Source organism: Molossus molossus, unplaced genomic scaffold (assembly GCF_014108415.1).
Source record: "Molossus molossus isolate mMolMol1 unplaced genomic scaffold, mMolMol1.p scaffold_m16_p_4, whole genome shotgun sequence".
NCBI classification, from domain to species: domain Eukaryota; kingdom Metazoa; phylum Chordata; class Mammalia; order Chiroptera; family Molossidae; genus Molossus; species Molossus molossus.
This window is the reverse complement of record NW_023425377.1, coordinates 54,130,663-54,146,237: the sequence shown is the minus strand read 5'-3', so window position 1 is coordinate 54,146,237 and position 15,575 is coordinate 54,130,663. Positions and strand designations below refer to the sequence as shown.

The window sequence follows — 15,575 nt, the reverse complement described above, 5'->3', positions numbered from 1 at the left end:
TTGGTGCTTAGCTCTGATTAGGCTGGTGCTGTGTGGGATAGTGCTCGGCTCCAATCAGGCTTTTGTTATGAGGGATGGTGCTGGCTGTGATCAGGCTGCTGCTGTGGGGGATGATGCTTAGCTCCAGCCAGCTGCAGCTATTGCGGGAGGCACCTCAGTACTGCTGCTACTGTGCACTGGTCCACGTTGACACAGCAAGATCTGCTGGTCTGATGGTGCAAGGCTCACTGGTGGACTCTGGTCGCTCAGCCCTCATGCCTCCTCCCAGAGAAGCCCAGGGATCTTCCAAAATGTCAGGACCTTCTGGCCATGCAGGGACAAGCGCTCTAACAAGCTGCTTATTGTGGTAGCCAGCTGCTTCCAGAGAAGCCCAGGGATCTTCCAAAATGTCAGGACCTTCTGGCCATGCAGGGACAAGCGCTCTAACAAGCTGCTTATTGTGGTAGCCAGCTGCTTCTTGTTCACAGCACGAGAACCCTGTACCCATTTCTGCACAGCTCGAGGTTGCTCATCCACACTCATGTCTACTCATACTCTCTATCGCACTCACACACTCACCCTTGCTCCACTCCTGCCTGCCATCATCTTCCTATGTCCACTTCCACATTTTTATATCTTCTTTTATTTCTTTTTTCAATGTCTTGTAGTTTCCTGAGAACAAGTCTTTTACTTTCTTGGTTCAGTTTATTCCTAGGTAACTTAATGTTTTAGTTGTTGAAATGGTAAATAGGATTGCTTTCTAGTTTCTCTTTCTGTGTGTTCATTATTAGTGTGTCAAAAATCTAATAATTTCTGGATGTTGAGTTTGTATCCACTACTTTGCCAAATTCATTTATTAACTCTAGTAATTTTTTTGATGGAGGCTTAAGGGTTTTCTATGTACAATATCATGTGATCTTCAAATAATCATGGTTTCACTTCCTCCTTTCCAATTTGGATACCTTTTATTTTTTCTTCTTGTCTGATCACTGTGACTAAGACTTCCAGTACTATGTTGAATAAGAGTGGTAAAAGTAAACATTCTGTCTTGTTCCTGTTTATATGGGAAACACTTTTAGCTTTGCTTATTGAGTATGATGTTGGCTGTATGTTTGTTATATATAATCTTTATTTGGTTGAGGTATGATCTGTCTATTCCCATTTAGTTGAGAATTTTTATAAAAAATGAGTGCTTGGCCCTGGTCAGTTTGGCTCAGCGGTTAGAGCATCAACCCACAAACCAGAGAGACCTAGGTTCAATTCCCGCTAAGGGTGCATACTTCAGTTGCAGTTTGTCCTCAGCCCCGGTTGAGGTCGTGTGGGTGACAAACAGTCAATGTGTCTCTCTCACATCAATGTTTCTCTCTCTCTCTTCCTCCCTCTCTCTCTCCCACTCTATCTAAAGATAATTCAAAAATGTCCTTGAATGAGGATAAATAAAAAAAGGGTGCTTGATTTTGTCAAAAAAATTATATGATCATATAATTTTAATATTTTATTTTGTTTATGTGGTGTACCACATTTATTGGTTTGTATATGTTGTACCAGCCTTGCATCTTAGGGATGAATCCCAGTTGGTTGTGGTGTATAATTATGTTTACATTGTTGGATCCAATTTGGCAAAAAAAATTTTGACGATTTTGGCAGCTATGTTCTTCAGGGATATTGGTCTGTATTTTTTGTTCTTTGTAGTTTATTTATCTGCTTTAGGGATTTGGATTATGCTGGGCCCATAAAAAACAGTTTCAAAGCCTTCCTCTTGAAGTTTTTGGACTAGTTTTAGAAGAATAGGTGTTTGTTCTTCGAATGTCTGGAATACTTCCTTGTGAAGCCATACAAACAAAAAGTTTTGTTTGTTGGGAGTTTAATGATTACTGTTTCTATTTCCTTAGTTGTTATTGGTCTGTTCAGGTTATCTTACTTTTCCCAGTTGAGTATTGGAAGACTGTATACTTCTTGCAATTTATCCATTTTCCTAGGTTGTAAAATTTGTTGGCATATAATTGTTCATAGTATTTTCTTACAATCTTTTATATTTCTGTGGTTTCAGCTGTTATTTCATCTCTTTCATTTCTTATTTTATTAATTTGGATCCTCTATCTTTGTTTCTTGGTGAATCTGGATAAAGGTTTATCAACCTTGTTTATCTTTTAAAAGAACCAGATCTTGGTTTTACTGACCATTTTTTATTGTTTTGTTTTTGTGGGTTTTTTGTTTTTTGTTTTGTCTTTACATTATTTATTTATGTTTTGATCTTTATTATTTTCTTTCTTCTAATTCTGAATTTTTCTTTTTTTCTTGGTAAGTCTAGCTATAGGCTGATCAATCTTGTTTGTCTTTTCAAAGAACCAGCTCTTTGTTTCATTGATCTTTTGAATTGATTCTTGTGTTTTTAGTTTTTTTAAGTTCTCACTTGAGATATTTTTCAATTTATTTTCAGATAGAGTGGAAGGGTCACATGATATTGTACATAGAAAAACCTAAAGCCTCCATCAAAAAAATTACTAGAGTTAATTAATGAATTTGGCAAAGTAGTGGATACAAACTCAACATCCAGAAATTATTAGATTTTTGACACACTAATAATGAACACACAGAAAGAGAAACTAAAAAGCAATCCTATTTACCATTTCAACAACTAAAACATTAAGTTACCTAGGAATAAACTTAACCAAGACTCTTTGGTCTGTGGACTAATGCTCTAACCAGTGACTCAATCCGACCAGTGCTGAATTGTTTTTTAGTCTGTATGTCATTTGTTTCTGTTCTGACCTTTACTATTTTTTTTCTTCTACTTGCTCTGGGTTTTTTTGTTTGTTTGTTTTTTGTTTTTTTTTTTTTACTTTGTAGTTCTTTAAGTTGTAGGGTTAGATAGACTATTAGAATTTTTTTTTTCTTCTTGAGGTAGTCCTGTAATGCTATGAATTTCCTTCTCAGGACTGCTTTTGCTGCATCCCATAGATTTTGTGTTGATGTGTGTTCATTTTCATTGATTTCTAGGAAGTTTTTTATTCTTCTTTAATATCCTTGGTAATTCATTCATTGCTTAATAACATGCTATTTGGCTTCCATGTGAAAGTTTTTGTTGTAATTAATTTCTAGTTTCATGCCATTGTAATCTCAGAAGATGCTTGATATGGTTTCATCTTCTTGAACTTGTAGAGACTTAGGATGTGTCCTAACATGTGCTCAATCTCTAAAATGTCCCATGTGCTGTTAAGAAGAATGTCTATTTGGCATTTTGGGTGTAATTTTCTGTAAATATCTATTAAATTCATTTGATGTAGTGCATCATTTAGAGTCTCTGTTGTTAACTATTTGTTTAGAGGATATATCCAGTGATGTCAGCAGGTTGTTTAAGTTTACTGCTATGATTGTATTGCTGTCAATATCTGCTTTGAAGTCCTCTAGAAGTTTTTAAATATATTTTGGTGCCTCTATATTGGGTGCATATATGTTTACAAAGGTTATATCCTTCTGTTGGATGGATCCTTTCAATATTATGTAGTGGTCTTGTCTCCTGTTATGGCCTTTATTTTGAAGTCTACTTGATCAGAAATGTGTATTGCTACCACAGCTTTCTTTTTCTCATTTCCATTTGTTTCAAAAAATTTTTCCACTCCTTTACTTTTTGTCTCTCAATTTTTATTAATTTGTTTTTGTTGTAGATGCCATTCCTTCTCTTTCAACCTGTGTGAGTCTTCTGTTGTAAGGTGGGTCTCTTGAAAACTATATATATACACACCTATATATAACTATATATGTATAGTTATAATAGTTATATATATGTGTGTGTGTGTATATATATATATGTCATGCTTTCTTATCTATTCAGCTACTCTCTGTGTCTGATTGGTGCATTTAATTAATTTACATGTAATTATTTGTTGCCATTTTTATTTATTATTCTCATTTTTCTTTCTACATTTCTTCTGCTTATTACAGCAGTCCTTTTTAACATTTCTTTTTTTAACATTCACTGCTGGTTTGGTGTTATTATATTCCCTTAGCCTTTTATTTCTTTACTTTATTTTTGTCTGTGAAGCTCTTTATTTCACATTCTATTTTGAATGTTGACCTTGCAGAATACAGTCATCTTGGATTCAGGTGCTTGTTTTTCATTATTTTTAATACTACAGCCATTACCATCAGGCTTGTAGTGTCTCTGTTGAGATAAGTGGCTGATAGTTTTATGGGGGCTTTTTTGTAAGGATCAAACTAAAAAGCACCTTAAATGTGTGTGTGTGTGTGTGTGTGTGTGTGTGTATCAGCATCAATACTGATAAAAGCACCAGCCTCAACAAAGAGATGAAAAGATAAATAAACCAAACACACACACACACACACACACACACACACACACACTAGAGTTGTGAGTAAAAGGGTTAGGAAAGGGGAAAATTGAATTAAAAATAAAATTTAATAAAAACACACTTCAGTACAATCACCACAGCAACAACACAAAACCTTGGATCTGCTATTTATGGAATCAAATGAACTTTGCTCTGATGTTGTTGGATATAGTCCCTTGGGTGTGAATCCCTGTCTTCTTGGGCAATTCTCTTGTGCAGGCCAATGTGAATTGCTGTTTCTGCCTGGCCCTGGGTCTCATGGTTGAAGCCCTACAGGGCAGAATCCCAGGTAGTCCTACAAGTGGGGCTTTTCTAGCCCAGAGGCTGAGTCACCTTCAGGGCTCACCAGTTGTATGTAATTGCTCTTGGCTGCTTTCCTTCCCCCATGGTACTGGGTTCTGCAGAGGACCATCCAGTCAGGGTGGTTTAAATATATTTGTTTTGGGGGTGATGCTTGTAGCTTAGAGGAGAGGCAGGCAGTATCTTCCTCTCCTTCCACTGTCTCAACTCTGCCTGGGTTGCTGGCACCCTCTGGTTGCCACTGCAAGCAAGAGAGAACAGAAAAAAAAATAAAATTTCCTGTTTGACACTCTAATATTTCAGCATAGCCAGCTCTTGCTGGACAGGGCCACCAATTTCCAGCCTAGAGCTGTTCTGCAGGTGGCAAAAGGGGTGCCTCCTCTTTACTGGAGGTGGGGAGAAATAAGCCTCTTTCCCCAGGCACTCTGGCTAGCCCCCATCAAATTTCTTTCAGCAAATACCCAGCCCCTCAGACTCAATGCTGTGTGATCTACTCAGAACCTTCCTCAGGTGTACCATTCTGCTTTGTCGCCTCTTTGGCTCTCACATTTGGAATGAGCTTTCCAGGCTGGTGCCACAACCATGCACTGGCTTTTAACATGAAATAGTGCTGAGTCCCCTTTGTGAGCTGAATCACCTCTGATTCCCACCCTCCAATGCTCTGTGGGCTCCTCTTCCCTTCTCTGTTGCTCTTGTTTGGGGATCTCTTTATGGGACTAAGTCACCCCTCTTCAAAGAGACAGAAGCTGCACCACTACACCTTCCCTAAATCTTCCCAGCTGCACTATGCAGGTGCACGAGTTCATTCACCCACTTTGTGTCTTCTGTCTCCTCTCCATGCTCCCCACTTGCAGTATTTCCAGTCAGTTATTTTCAGGTGTTTTTTTAAGTTGAATGCTCTGCAGTTTAGTCTCAATTCTGGTCCTGTGCTTAGAGCAAGCAGACAGAACTTCCTTAGGCTTCACCATCTTGCTTCCCTTCCTTTTTTTCTCTTTATGTAAAATTGGTGAAAGAAAATTATAATCAATTCCTTTCTTAGCTAATTTCTTCCTGAGAAAATTTTCTTTCTTTTAATTTGCTCCTACATATGTAGCTTTTGAAGATATGTCTGGTTTTGATTATACCATTACACAGCTGAATATGATGAATTCTTAAATGAAATATGCCACTCTCTAAAAATTTTCTCATGTACTTTCTCAGGTGTATAAAAAGACATTCCAAGGGTCTTTCACCAAAAATGTAGTCTTAATTGTTTCAGAAACTCTCTTGGAAACATCATGAAGGAATAGCCTTAGCTAGTTTCAGTTTTTATTTTCTTCTGGAAAGTTTGAATCTTATAACAGTGTCAAACTGAGAGAAATATGCTTGTACCTGGATTTTGTAAAGTGTAAGATGTAGGTGGCCCACAAAGATTACTCCATGAGTAAGTTTTTCTTTTTCTTGCTTCTGTTACTTGGTTATGCCTTGGGGAACATGAGCTATCACCTTGTGAAACTTGGCTTCTTCCTGTGGATTCAGGAATCGAAGCAGTGTGGTTGGGCCTGCAAAGACTGTCATGATGAAAGCATCCAAACCAAGGAGCTCCACATGGTGATCCCCCACAATAGCATGATTTTATGTCAAAAAACAAAAGGAATATAGCAGCTTGTAAACTTGTCTTCCCAGCTATGCTTAAGATCTTGGTCTCAATTTGACATTTCTTTTGGTGGCTTATTAATTTGCTACAGCGGTCCACAGGGATGACTATGTGCTTCACCACAGAATGCTCCAAATCACTGAGTAGACTTTGAGAGATTCTTTCACTATAGACAATTTGCCTAACTAGGACTTTTGTGGATTAAATGACCTTCTTCCTTGAATGTCACCCCTGAAATTAGTTCTCAAATACTGGCACCACTGTTTGGCCAGAATAATGAATCAAAAAGAGATATTGTTTTAAAAAAAAATTTCAAAATGGCAGCAGGGTGAATGGAAGCTACACAGACCATCTACCAGGACCAAACTAAAATTACAACAAAAATAAGGACAAATTGTCAGGAAAGAGCAAGAGAAAAGCAGTTTGGAGGACCATATAACCAGGGACACTCATTCAATCTTGGAAGGATTGCATAGGCATGAGAGGAAAGCTAGGAGCCCACAGAAATAGTGGACATAACTGCCAGCAGCGCCCTAGGGTTACACTCCCAAGAAGCTCCATAGAACAGAGCCAGGACAGGGGCTCAAATACCCACAGCCATTCACCTTGGTCTCCAGCAGAGGGAGGGTGGACAGGGCAGGAACTTTGTGGGGACACTCGGGATTTGGAGGGTGCTCAGAACTTTTGCTGAGTTGTAAACATGCAGGACTATGCTCATCTTACTTCTTCCAAGGGCTCTGGGGAAAGGTGGCAGCCCCTCCCTAGGAGATTCAACACCAACCAGTGGCCATTGAAATGCAAATTGAGGCCCATTAACAAAGAGCATCTGCCCCACCCTCAGAAATCCCCTTATGCTGAATACCTGAGAGAGTTTTTCATTCAACTCAGAAGCCAAGGCTCTTCAGAGAGCCACTTATGATAGCCTCCAGGCAAAGAGCTAGAGGATAACTGTACCATTCCTGGGTTAGCAACTCTAACCAGGAAAGTAAGACTTGATAGTGGTGTTTAACGTGGGTCCTCCCAGGCTCATCCAAACCCAGGAGAGGAGCCAAAAACAGAAGAACACAAATACCCACAGGAACAATTTGGGAGGCTCCACAGCCCACTGCAATGGCCAAAATAGTAAAACACAGAAAAAAAAAGCCAAATAAAAGAACAAGAGAACTCTACTGAAGAGGAGATAAATGAGGTGCAGTTAAGCAAGTTAACAGAACTAGAATTCAGAGCAATAATCTTGAGGAAGCCCAACAGCATATGTAGGGACATGAGCACCATGAGTAAAAACATACAAATGTTGAAAATCAACCAGTTTGAAATTAAAAACCACAAAAAGAAATGAAGAATGACATATCAAAAATAAAGAACATATTGGAAGGTTTAAACAGTAGAGAAAATTGAGGACCGGATCAGTGAATTAGAAGAAAAGATAGAAAAAAAATCAACCAAAGAGAAAACCAAAAGGAAAAAACAATTAAAAAACAGGAATACAACTTAAGAGAACTGTGGAACAACTGGAAATGTAATAATATTTGCATCATAGGAGTCCCTGAAAAAGAAGAAAATGAGCAAGGGTTAGAGAATATATTTAAAGAAACAGTGACAGAAAACTTCCCAAATTTCGTGAAGGAAGGAGGCATTCAAGTTCAAGAAGCACAGAGAGCCCCAAGTAAGAAGAACCCAAACAGGCCCACACCAAGACACATAGTAATTAAAATACTCAAAATTAAAGACAGAGAATCCTATAAGCAGCAAGAGATAAACAACTGGTTACCTACAAAGAAACCCCCATAAGGCTCTCAGCTGACTTCTCACAAGAAACACTACAGGCCAGAGGGAATGGAACAAAGTATTCAAAGTCATGAAAACAAGGATCTGAATCCCTGAATCCAAGACTATTCTACCCAGCAAGGCTATCATTCAAAATAGGTCAAATAAAGAGCTTCCCAGACAAAAAAGGCTAAGGGAATACACTAGCACCAAACCAGCACTGCAAGAAATGTTAAAAGGACTGCTGTAATTACCAGGAGAAAATAGGAAGAAAAATAGAAGCACACTAAACAAAAATGGCAATAAATAAGTACATATCAATAATCACCTTAAATGTAAATGGACTGAATGCTCCCATAAAAAGATACAGAGTAGCTGATTGGATAAGAAAGCATGACTCATCTATCTGTTGTTTACAAGAGACCCACCTCACAACAAAAGACACATAGATTGAAAGTGAAGGGATGGAAAAAAATCTTCCAAGCAAACGGAAAAGAAAAAAAAGCTGGGGTAGCAATACTCATATCTGATAAAATAGACTTCAGAATGAAGGCCATAATTGGAGAGAAAGAAGGCCACTACATAATATTGAAAGGATCTATCCAACAGGAAGATATAACCTTGATTAACATGTATGCACCCAATATAGGAGCAACAAAATATATTTAAAAACTTCTGGAGGACTTCAAAGGAGAGATCAATAGCAATACAGTCATAGCATGGGACTTCAACACCCCGCTGACATCGCTGGATAGATCTCTAGACAAAAAATTAGCAAGGAACCAGAGACTTTAAATGAAGCACTAGACCAAATGGATTTAATAGATATCTACAGAGAACTACTCCCAAAAACTACAGAATTCACATTCTTCTCAAGTGCACATGGGATATTCTCAAAGACAGACACATGTTAGGGCACAAACTAAGTCTCTACAAGTTCAAGAAGATTGAAATTATATCAAGCATCTTCTCAGATCACAATGGCATTAAATTACAAATCAATTTCAAGAAGAACATACAAAGACATTTGAACACATGGAAGCTAAATAGCATGTTATTAAACAATGAATGGGTCACCGAGGAGATCAAGGAAGAAATCAAAAACTTCCTGGAAACCAATGAAAATGAAGACACAACAACACAACATCTATGGGAAGCAGCAAAAGCAGTTCTGAGAGGGAAGTTAATAGCACTACAGGCTTACCTCAAAAAAGCAGAAAAATCTCTAATAGACTATCTAACCTCACAACTTAAAGAACTAGAGAGCAAACAAAAAGAAAACCCCAGAGCAAGGAGAAGGAAGGAAATAGTAAAGATCAAAGCAGAAATAAATGACATAGAGACAAAAAACAAAGCAAAAAAAAAAAAAAAAACAACAATTCAAAGGATCAATAAAACAAAGAGCTGGTTTTCCGAAAAGATAAACAAGATTAATGGACCCTTAGCTAGACTCACCAAGAAACAAAGAGAGAGAACCCAAATACACAGAATCAGAAATGAAAGAGGAGAGATAACAACTGGCACCACAGAAATACAAAAGATCGTTAACAACTACTATGAACAACTATATGGCAACAAATTCGACAATCTAAGCAAAATGGACAAATTTCTAAAAACACATAGTCTCCCAAAACTAGATCAGGAAGAGATAGAAAACTTGAACAGACAAATAACAACAGAAGAAATTGAAGATTTAATCAAGACTCTCCCAGCAAACAAAAGCCCAGTCCAAGATGGCTTCACGGGGAAGTTTTACCGAACATTCAAAGAAGAACTAACACCCATTCTCCACAAACTATTTCAAAAAATACAAGAAGAAGGAAGACTTCCAAACTCATTTTATGAAGCCAGCATAATTCTAATTACAAAACCAGAAAAAGACACAACAAGGAAAGAAAAGTACAGGCCAATATCCCTGATGAACATAGATGCCAAAATCCTAAACAAAATACTAGCAAATTGGATCCAGCAATACACCAAAATATTATCCACCATGACCAAGTGGGATTCATCCCAGGGATGCAAGGCTGGTACAATATTCGCAAATCCATAAACGTTATACACCACATAAATAAAATGAAGAATAAAAACCACATGATCATATCAATAGATTCTGAAAGAGCCTTTGACAAAATCCAGCATCTATTTCTGATAAAAACACTCAGCAGTGCGGGAATACAGGGATCATATCTAGATATAATAAAGGCCAAATATGAAAGACCTACAGCCAACATCATACTCAATGGGCAAAAACTAAAAGCATTTCCCTTAAGAACAGGAAAAAGGCAAGGATGCCCAATATCGCCACTCCTATTTAACATAGTACTGGAAGTCTTAGCCACAGCAATCAGACAGGAAGAAAAAATAAAAGGGATCCAAATTGGAAAAGAGGAAGTGAAATTATCATTATTTGCAAATGACATGATACTATACATAGGAAACCCCAAATACACCATCAAAAGTTTACTAGACTTAATAAATGAATTTGGCAAAGTAACAGGATACAAAATTAATGTCAAGAAATCAATGCTATTCTTATACACCAATGATGAACTCACAGAAAGAGAAACTAAGCAAAAAATCCCATTTACCATTGTGGCAAAAAAATTAAGATACCTAGTAATAAACCTAACCAAAGAAATAAAGGATCTATTCGCAGAAAACTACGGGTCACTGAAAAAAGAAATAGAGGAAGATATAAAAAAGTGGAAGCATATACCCTGTTCATGGATTGGGAGAATTAATATCATTAAAATGTCCATATTACCCAAAGCAATCTATAGATTCAACGCAAGACCCATCAAAATACCAACGTCATATTTCACAGAATTCGAACAATTATTTCAAAGGTTCATATGGAACCAAAAAAGGCCTCAAATAGCCACAGCAATCTTGAAAAGGAAGAACAAAGTTGGGAGGATCACAATACAAGATTTCGGGTTATACTACAAAGCAACTATAATCAAAACAGCCTGGTACTGGCACGAGAACAGGCATATAGACCAGTGGAACAGAACAGTGAACCCAGAAATGGACCCAAGGCAATATGCTCAATTAATATTTGACAAAGGTGGCAAGAGCATACAGTGGTGTAAGGACAGCCTCTTTAATAAATGGTGCTGGGAAAATTGGACAGCTACTTGCAGAAAAATGAAACTAGACCATCAACTTACACCCTACATGAGAATAAACTCAAAATGGAAAAAAGACTTAAATGTAACTCATGAATCCATAAAAATCCTAGAAGAAACTGTAGGCAACAAAATTTCAGACATCGTAAGCAGCAGAATTTTTACTGACACATCACCTAAGGCAATAGAAACAAAGGAGAAAATGAACACATGGGACTACATCAAACTCAAAAGCTTCTGCACAGCAAAAGATACAATCATCAAAATGGAAAGGCTACCCACTGTATGGGAGAGCATAATTGCCAATGATATATCAGATAAGGGGTTAATTTCCAATATATAGAGAGTGCTCATACAACCTCACAAAAGGAAGACAAAGAATCCAATTAAAAAATGGGCAGAGGAACTAAATAGACACCTCTCCAAACAGGACATACAAATGGCTAAGAAACATATGAAGAAATGCTCATCATCACTAATCATCAGAAAGATGCAAATTAAAACAACAATGAGGTATTCTGACCTCACACCTGTCAGAATGGCCACCATCAACAAATCATCAAACAACAAGTGTTGGCAAGGGTGTGGAGAAAAGGGGACTCTAGTACACTGCTGGTGGGAATGCAAACTGGTACAGCCACTATGGAAAACAATATGGTGTTACCTCAAAAAATTAAAAATTGAACTTCCGGTTGACCCAGTGATCCCACTTGTAGGAATATACCCTAAGAAGCCTGAAACACCAATCAGAAAGAATATATGTACCCCCATGTTTGTAGCAGCACTATTTACAATAGCTAAGGTCTGGAAACAGCCCAAGTGTCCATCAGTAGACAAATGGATAAAAAGGCTGTGGTACATATACAGAATGGAGTACTATGCAGCTGTAAGAAACAAAGACCTGTTACCCTTTGAGATGACATTGAGGCACCTGGAAAGTATTATCTTAAGTAAAACCAGCCAAACAGAGAAAGTCAAGTGTCATATGATCTCACTTATTTGTGGAATATAATGAACATAACAGTCTGAGGAATGGGGTAGTCCCAAAGACGTGGAAGTGAGGTATAAACTGACAATCCCCTGATGGGGGAGTGGCGGGGAAGAGATAAACCACAGAACTTATATGCATGTATGCATGAACAATGGACATGGACAACAAAGCTGGGGACAGGGCATGAAGGGAGGGAGAGGGGGGATTCAGTGGAGGGAAAAGGAGAAACATCTGTAGCAAAAATTAATTAATAAAAAAATAAAAAATAAATAAAGAAAATAGAAAAGAAAAGTTAAATACCACATGGGTTAATGATTAGATGTATAAAATATAATCATTTAAATAAATATGTGCATAACCTCAGGGTAAACAACACTATTCTATGTATGACATCAGAAACAGAAGACAGATGGGAAATGACTGGCTCTTTCTGTGGCCAAAACAAAAAACAAGAAAAATGTAAAAATCTGGAATAATATACCACAAATGCAAAAGCAATCCTCACAACCAAAGGCCAGAGAAAGACAACATCCCTGTGATGCATAAATTTCTAAATAATTAATGATATTAAAATTACAAAATGCAAACACATGCAGTTCCAATGAGAGGCAACACATACGTCAGTACGTCAGAGATGTCCGACCCTCATGATGGGGACACATGCACATGTGAACACTGTGGAGAGCACATTGTCACCAGCAGACTAGCAGGGTTCTAGTCTGGTGGCAACCAGCCCTGGAAAGCATGTGAAAAATCAGAGACCCCAGCAGATTTCTCACAGTGTATAAAGACCCTCCTTTCTAAAAGAACATTGTGCTAGACCCCTCAAAGTTTCATAGGTACACACCTTTACCAAGCAGTGCTCATCTTAAAAGTTTTCACAGAAACTATTTTATAATTTTTCAAAGATATATTTTCAAGACATTTTGTCTTGAATACAAAGGTCTATTTTCAAGACATCAAGACATTCACAGCACTGGTTGAAATAGCAGGGAACTGAAAAGAACACTAATGCCCATGGAGAGGGGTTGGCATCCATCAATCCTGGTAGGATGTCAACAAGTGAAGCTGTACAGGGGTTAAATTGGTACAAAGAAAGACCTCAGGGGTCCAACTGTGTAAATCCAGGGTTCCATCTCTAAGGTCACATATATGAGATATCAACAGGTGAATGCGTATATAGGAAGGTGAATCTTCATTGAATCTGATTCTTCTCACTGATTTGGCCTGTGCAGAAGACAATGTAACCTGGAGAAAAGCCATGAGTTACTGTAAGCTTAACCATGTAGGGACTCCAATTGCAGCAGCATTACAGTTATAGTTCTATTGCTTGAGCAAACCAACCCATCCCCTGGTAACTCTTGATATGCAACTCTTGGTATGCAACTCTTGATATGGTAGATGCCTTTTTCTCTATACCTTTTAACTAAAAAGGTCACTAATACACCTTCACTGTCCTACTTCAGAGAGCTGCCCCATGTCATAATTCAGTTCACAGAGATCTTGCCTGACTTTCCCTTACAAAAGATTCCATTACAATGATAACAATATTTTGATTGGCTCTAATTAGCAAAAAGTACAAAATCGTCTAAACTTATTGATAAGACATTTGCATGTCAGAGGATGGCAAATATGCCCAACAAAAATTCAAGGGTCTTCTTTCTCAGTAAAAGTTCCAGGGTTCCAGTGGTGTGGGGCATGATGAAGTATCCTTCCAAGGTGAAAGACACATTGTTGCATCTGGCAACAATGTAAGAAAGAGACTCAAGGCTGGTCTGGGTCCCTTTGAATTTGGAGGAAACATATTCCTCATTTGAGTGTAGAGCTCTGGCCCATTATTGAGTGATTCAAAAAGTTTCTAGTGTTGAGTGGGGCCCAGAATAAAAGAAGGTTCCACAGCAGGTCCAGGCGGCCATGCCTGCCACTCAGGCCACATAATCCAGCAGATCCCGTTGTGCTTCAAGTGTCAGTGCTGGGTAGAGTTACTGCTGTTTGGAGTCTTTGACAGACCCTATGGGTCAGGAGTGGGAAACATCCAGCCATGGGCCATATAAGGCCTGTGAAATTAAGCAAATATCACAGGCCTCACCAAATTAGCCTGACCAAATATAGTAGGCAATTTTTTAGGTTGATAATTTTGTATGGTGAATGATGTTATAAATATACAAATGACCCTTGGCAGATAAAAGGTTCCCCACTGCTGCAGTGCATACCCTGGTAATTGGGGAGAAAAACCCTGCCATCCTCTGTGGATAACTATTCTTGCCATCTTTCAGCCTGCCTAGATCAGTGCAATGCAATGAAACTACAAGCATATGCTGCTTGGAGTAAGGGGGAGCTTTGCAAGGTCTCCAGACCTTTGGACACAGTCTCATTTATTTGCAGATTGGTACCCCCAGGTTACAAGCAGGTTTATGTAAATTATTTCCTTGAGATGGTGTTTCTGCAAACCATACACCCTAGCTTTGTCTCTTGCTTTTTAATGGGAAGAGATTTTAAGCCAAAAGATAAACCCTTACAAGGTTACAAAACGTTCATCTTTCAACCCCCCCAATCCCACATCTCCCCCCTTTTGTTTTCTTGAAATTGTGGGGTCACCACTGTTGTGGTGGTCAGGAGCATCATCACTTGTTTTTCAGTCTTCTGCATAGAGGACACCATTTGCCAGAGTCCTCAGAGAAATATATCAAGTCCCCGGGGTTGGAAAGAGTGCATGGAGTCTGAGGTGGGCATAGGCAGGGCATTGCAGATGAATTTATGGACAGCTTTATGGGCAGACTGCAGGGCTTGCAAAAACTGTAAGGGGGTGAGGGGGAACAGAGTGGTCTAGTTTTCAACAGTTTCTAAAGTAAATTTGGTTAAGGTTTCCTTTAAGGTCCTGTCTTTCTGCAATAAGTATGTAAGGACCAAAAGGATAGTGGAAAAAACAATCTTTAAGATCTGTAACAATTATATGCCAATTTTCAGGAATCATTGTAGGATTGGGAAGCCCAAGCTGTAATGTTCCCATGGGTTTTATGATAGCATTGATTGCTCTCAAATCATGTAGTACTCCCCATATACCACCCTTTTTTAGGAATTACAAAAATGGGATTGTGCCAGGGACTGACTGAAGGTTCTATATGACCTGCTTCTAATTGCTCTTTCACAAATCTGTTTGCATGTAACAATTTTTTCCCTTCTAAGGGCCACTGATCAACCCATACTGGCTCTGTTATTTTCCAGGTCAATGAAAGGAGGGGAATTTTACCAGTGACCCCCAGCCAAAAGGCTGGGTTTGAATAACCATTTCCCATTGAGAGAGAATATCTCTTTTCCACAAATTTAGGGGAGACTCCATGACATAAGGTTGAATTCATCCTTTTTGTCCATCTGGACCTGTAGAGGAAAGGGAGCAAGTACTTTGTTGAGGAGCTTGA

The 15,575-nt window shown here is 38.4% G+C and overlaps 1 pseudogene; it reads right to left on the bottom strand.

The window, feature by feature from the left end:
- Positions 1-5,494: 5,494 nt before the first annotated feature.
- Positions 5,495-6,188, bottom strand: LOC118643783 (annotated as a pseudogene).
- Positions 6,189-15,575: the final 9,387 nt, after the last annotated feature.